Genomic DNA, 6,273 nt, shown 5'->3' with positions numbered 1-6,273 from the left:
ATATTTATATATATGTATATATTTATCTATATATTTATATATAAGTATATATTTATCTATATATTTATATATATATGTATATATTTATATATATATATATATATATGTATATATGTATATATATATGTATATATATTGGTTTTTTTTTGGCTCGCAGCTGACTTAATACTAAACTCTGCATAGCCATTGGAGGGTTACCCACATACGCAGGACGTGACGAGTATTTCATTGGTTTTGTATAGTGAAATACGGAATACCTCATCTAATTTTATCATCAGATTCTCGTATACATAATAGTTGTTGTTTTTTAAACCAATATACTTTTTTGAAAAATTAGTTTCATATTTAATTCATTTCCAGGCTATTTGTCCTACGTGAAATATTTTTAGTATTTTATTTTTCATGGTCGCGAGCAGATCAGGTAAATCGTAAATATTAATATTAATAAATTTAACAGAGACCCAAATCCAGCATGTGGTATCATAGCCTCCTACGTACGTCGCCTTCTGAAAATTGAACAAGAAGGCTTTGCCGCCTAAAAAATAACAACATGTGTGCAATTTAGGTCATTTTACTATTTTAGAAGGCTATGTGTATTTTACTTTGGTTCTTTTTCTTTTTTTTTAAACTAAACAATTAGTGAAATACATAAAGCCATCTTGTCTACACACTTACAATCAATCAATGATCAATAATAACAGACATTGGCAGTTGGCGACTTCTTGGCGGAATATTATAAGGCTGGCGGTGCCGATACAAATTTTATACATACAATCAATCAATGATCAATCAAAACTCATGATGAATGCATGAGCCCCCGGTCCCCAGGGCCACAGCCCAGCCCCCACAACAACTAACGGACCCAGCCCATAGCGGCACAGCCTAAGACTCAGACTCTCAGAGTCCAGAACGAACCAACCAGAGACTGTCCAGAGGCCAGCCGTCAGGGCCTTTCAGATACTTTCCCCTCTCGCTCAGACTCTCTTTCTCTCTCTATAAACTTTCTCTCTCTATAAACTCTCTCTCTCTATATAAATACTCTCTCTGTGTGTATCTCTCTCTCTCTACTCTCGAGTCTCTACTAGCTCTGTCTCTCTCTCTCTCTCTCTCTCTCTCTCTAGAGTCTCTACTCTACTAGAGAGAGAGTAGTAGTATTTAGCAGTAAATACTCATACTTTCCTCTCCCTTTCTCGCTACTCTCGGAGTAGTGTCCACCAGCCTCCAGCCCCCAGGCCCCTAGGCCCCCAGGCCCCCAGTCCCCCTGGGCCCAGCCCCAAAGAGGATGATATTTCCTGTTCGGACGTCCATTTAGGGTTTTGGATATGTGGGACTGTATGTGGACAACCGAAGGACATAAGGACGGACAAACTTTAAAAACTGGACGGCCGGACGAACGATATTTCAAACCCCTAAAGTCGGATTGAAAACCCACAAAAACTAATCCTCTCATGAACTCTCTAGTTACTAGTACCTCTACTACTATGTAGGAGAGAATAAAGAAAATATATAAAATACCTGAACTGACTAAAGTGGCTATGATCCTCAGTTTTATAGTGTTTACGGAAGCCCGCTAAATAGTGATTAGAGAAAATCCGTTGGAATACAAACCTCAAGACAGTCGGAACTGATGACCACATTATCATCAAAATATTTTTACTTTTACACATTTGTTCACTGACCAAAACACACCAAAACACACCAAATACACACCAGTTCACACACACACACACACACACATACACACACACTTTGGCGTGCGCATATACAGCCTATCATACTGTGCATATCACATATAATCTCTTATAAACTGATTAAACTGTGCTCATTGAGAATATCACATTCAATTGATCGTAATAGGCAGCTTTGAATAGGTTTCGTACTGTTTAGATTTTTATTGCATTGACATCGCAATGGGGGTGAACGCTATGTGCGTCCATATATGATCGATCTCGACTGCAGACACAATAGAGAGTGTGGGTATTGATATGTCCTTTCTATTCCATGCTCACTTATCGTTACACGCAGAAAGTAAAGTTTTATACGAAGACTGGGATCAATTCTTGTTATACGTTGAAGGATACAGCATCACTCTGAAGTTCGACTCATCCTCCAATATTTGTTACTGACCGGCATCGTATACAGGGAAATTTTGTCAAGGAGAGTCGCTCTTCTATTCGAGCTGAAAAATTGGAGTTGGTTAAGCAATTTGCTGATGGAAAGATGAGTAGAGGACCTTGAGACCTTCGATTTAGACGCTGCATGCCGGGTTTGTGAGGGGAGGGGGGGGATTGTACACAATCTTGATGCTGTACGTTATATTATGCGCCTCCTTAAGCGGATGGGTATACAACACTTTATAATGTCACCACGGAAGCTGACCAACAGCTGGTTTACTTGCAACGGATAGGCTTCATCAAATATATACTTGCATATGATATTGACTATTTGGTGATCAGCGGTAATAACTTGATGTTAGACCCACGCTGGCGGAAAGATGTAGTAAAGGTCTTAAATCTGGCAAGTGTTAAATACACAGTCTTTAACTTGAGATGAGTTTTGTGAGAGAGAGCCCATATATAAAGAGAATTTTAAAGCTAAAGTGTTCCACGAACAATGTCGTAGACATAGCTTCTTCTGTGTGGTGCATTTATGTATACGATACTGTCAGAGTGATTATAGGCATCGGATAGGTGTTGGTCTGTTTAGATTAATGGGAGCATTATCGGAATTATCGGTCGGTTCGAGATGCGGCTGAGATTTTGCAGAAGCCAGAGGATGTGGCAAGAGCATTGAAGGAAATACTTTAAGTGAACAAGTTTTTTTTTGGACAGCTTGTATACGATCCAAGATTGAACAAGTTTGTTATTATATTTGCGAATGACCTACCGGAATGGATGTTACATACTATACTATTGTAGAAATAGTTGCGTGCATATTAGAGCATGCATTAGAACGAATGTACGAAATCGGTTCTAATGGAAGCACAGACGGAGATAATATGTGGCGTAGTAAAAACAGAAAAGCAACGATCAATTCTAATGTTCCCTTCTCTAACCTATTACGGGACTTCTACGACTGTGGTGACCAAGATATAGCGGCTGCATCTGCACAGACGTGCTATGATATTTGACGTATGACGCTGTTGAGCATAAGGCCACAGCCGATTGATATATCGCAAGAAAGTATGCTTTGAGAGTTGGTGTTGAGATACAAAACCAAAAGGCTCAAAAATGAAAGCAGCAGTACACAGGAGAAAGGTCTCAAACTAGATTGTCTATTGCTTATTGATCGAGATGGCAATAAAGTCAGTAAAGTGTAATAATCAAAGGTAATAAAGTGTAATAGAGACATTCAATTTATTAAATTTAAAACTCCACCATCGTATCGTTGTCACCCTTATTATTTAGAGCTGTATGCTGTGCTACACGTTCCAATGCTCTTCTTCAATTTCATATCTCTCCTAGTTATACTTATTTTCCCATTATGGCTTCGTGGTTTGAAGTTTACAAAGCCTCGTACGCATTGTGCCTCCTTATCCGCAAGCACCAGCTCAGAAGTTGTAATATATCGCTGTTTGGTATCAAATGCAGAATAATATACAATTCCTCCATGGTACGTTCTATGTTACAACGCTCATGAGCAACATTACGGTCCGCAACTGTACGCCTATACGTTCAAATTCTATTTGGTTGTTTTGTTTTTCCTGGGTGTAATAACACACACATCGTTCAATTCTAATTCGTATCGATCACTTAAACCCTTATCATACAGGTAGACAACGGGATTCAGAACACACCTGAGCGCTGCACCATACTTTAAATAAGAGTGTATGCCATTGTCTATGGCTGCACCAGGAAATCCTGGAGATACATGGTATATATATGAAGATGTGTCTGTAATTGCATTATGCTTCATCGTTTCGTACTTTTTGTAATCAGAATGAGATGCTACATGCAAAGCGGGGCACTGCGCTTACACAGATCTTCCACTATTCTTTCTGTAGTATCCCCTATGTAAACAGCACTTGATTGCGCAGCAGTACAAATAAACATCATGCAATCCAATATCTTTGAACACGAAAACACCCATGCAGGATTTAGTCGTCTAGCTGACGACACACTTATGCCGAATTTCTCAGCTGCTTTAGGCAATTTTGCACTCATTTAACGTAGCACGTAAAGGGAAAATACGAACTGCTCGAACGGTGATAATAAACGAGTGCCAGTACGCCTACCTGGCACAAAACTGCTAGTCAAACTTGTGACAACTGGTGTTCGTCTTCGTCGTTTCCTTGTCGAGATTTCATCATATCGTTGTCACCAAGTGTGGCTTTGCTTCCTTTTACACAATCCGGATCCCATAGTTGTAAGCTGTCGCATCTTCCCGTATAATTAGTAATGTCGAATAACATCTCTACCAACACGAATCGCTTCTCGCCAAGGTATTTCAAGCTTTTGCTGTCACTTTCTTTGTATGTATTTATAAATATAGTTGGTATGTATGTGACAATCACTGTTTGCACTAATGTATTCACATGTATTTCATGTAGTGTACGGTGATGGGGAGTAATATTATTGTTGCTAGCATCGTTGGTAGCTGATAGTAGTATTCCAGTACTACGTATAAATTGAATACATGCACGATCTGATGGTGTGGTCGTATTTCTAGCTACTGTTTGAGGTTGCAAATGTACTGGTGTAAAGGATGGCATAGCTCCCGGTATAACAGTCTTTCGCTGGTTGTTAGTGTTAATCTGATACGGATGAAAGTGATGATATGCTATACGGTGTTTCACTCTCGATGTAGCATCTCCAAGGCTGCTATGATCTTTCTTTTGCTTGGATCGCACACTAAAATGTTCACCCACGCCAACGCTCGTTTTCTGCTATTTAAACCACGAGATAGTAAGAAGCATCCATTATAACCCAAGTCTTCGCCACATATGTCATCGTCGTTTCTGCATATACACTGCACTCTCGCATACTCGCTTTGTACAACTTTTAAGATTGCACGATCAGATTCCCATTGATGGGTAAGTTTTGGTAAAGCAACAGGACTTGCGTGTATTACATTACCTCTATTTACTAGATGATGATTGGAAAGTGCCGTGCATTAATAAATCATTGCTGTGCTGAGTTTTTCGCCTATTTAGTGCCTTCTGCCACGTTTCTTCACTAGAATTAGGTTGCAGTATTCTAACCCATTGTCGAGCAAGAGTTTCATCACTCAACGGTAGTCTTATCTTACGAGAAGTTAGAGTTGGACATGTCTGCAATTTACATATACATGTCTGTCGGAGTACACTCTTCTTTCTAGTTGCGACCCTTGTACTTCCCATGCTATATGACCTAAGCTCGTGCGCGCGTATGTATGTGTGTGTGAATTGTGTGTGTGTATATTCTGATGTGCTTAGGTGAACAAAAGTGTAAAAGTAAAAATATTTCGATAACAATGTGGTCATCAGTTCCGACGGTCTTGAGGCTTGTATTCCGACTGATTTTCTCTAAAATCCCGGCACCGCCAACAAACTGATGAAATAACAGCCTTCTAAATTTGTTCTTTTTTCGAAAACTTATTAATATGCCCAACTTTTAGACCCACCAAAACTATACCAACCGTTTCGCCCACCTGAATCTAAAACAAACTTTTAACCCACATTTGTCGTAAAACCAACTTTAACCCCAACTTTGTCGTAAACCTCAACTTTTACACCAACCCGAGTCGTATGTCAAACTTTCAGGCCAACCTTATGACTAAGACCAACGTATACACGCAACTTTGTCCTTATAGCCAGCTCATAGAACAACCTTATCTGTATAGCATCCTTTTAAGACCAATAGTCTCATATATTGTAGCCTTAATTCTAGGCCAATCCCTAAGTGCATGTCCTATTGGCAATTCTGATTGGTTCAATATACCGTCAGGTCTAAACTTTATTATAGTACGCTAAAATATAAACACAACTTGAACCATGCGAGCATATCTATCACGTATGGTTGTTACAGAATCGTATACTGTAAAATTAAAGCATTTGTAGTTTGTGTATACATATATACGTACCTCAATAATGGTAAGAATCTTCAATCTCTGCGTGGTTAGAATAGAATTAACCTAATAGCATAGAAAGCTTTTCAAAGTAATTTGGCACTTAGTTGATTAGTTGGTACGAAGAAGAAAGATGTACATAATTCTCGACAAAAAATCAATGCCGAGACGAAATAATTCAGCAAAGATGACATTAGCCAAGGCAAAAGCAGCAGTCAAACCGCTCAA

Source organism: Sphaeroforma arctica (assembly GCF_001186125.1).
Source record: "Sphaeroforma arctica JP610 unplaced genomic scaffold supercont1.537, whole genome shotgun sequence".
In the NCBI taxonomy this organism is placed as follows: domain Eukaryota; class Ichthyosporea; order Ichthyophonida; genus Sphaeroforma; species Sphaeroforma arctica.
The sequence above is the reverse complement of the archived record's forward strand: the minus strand, read 5'-3'. Positions refer to the sequence as shown.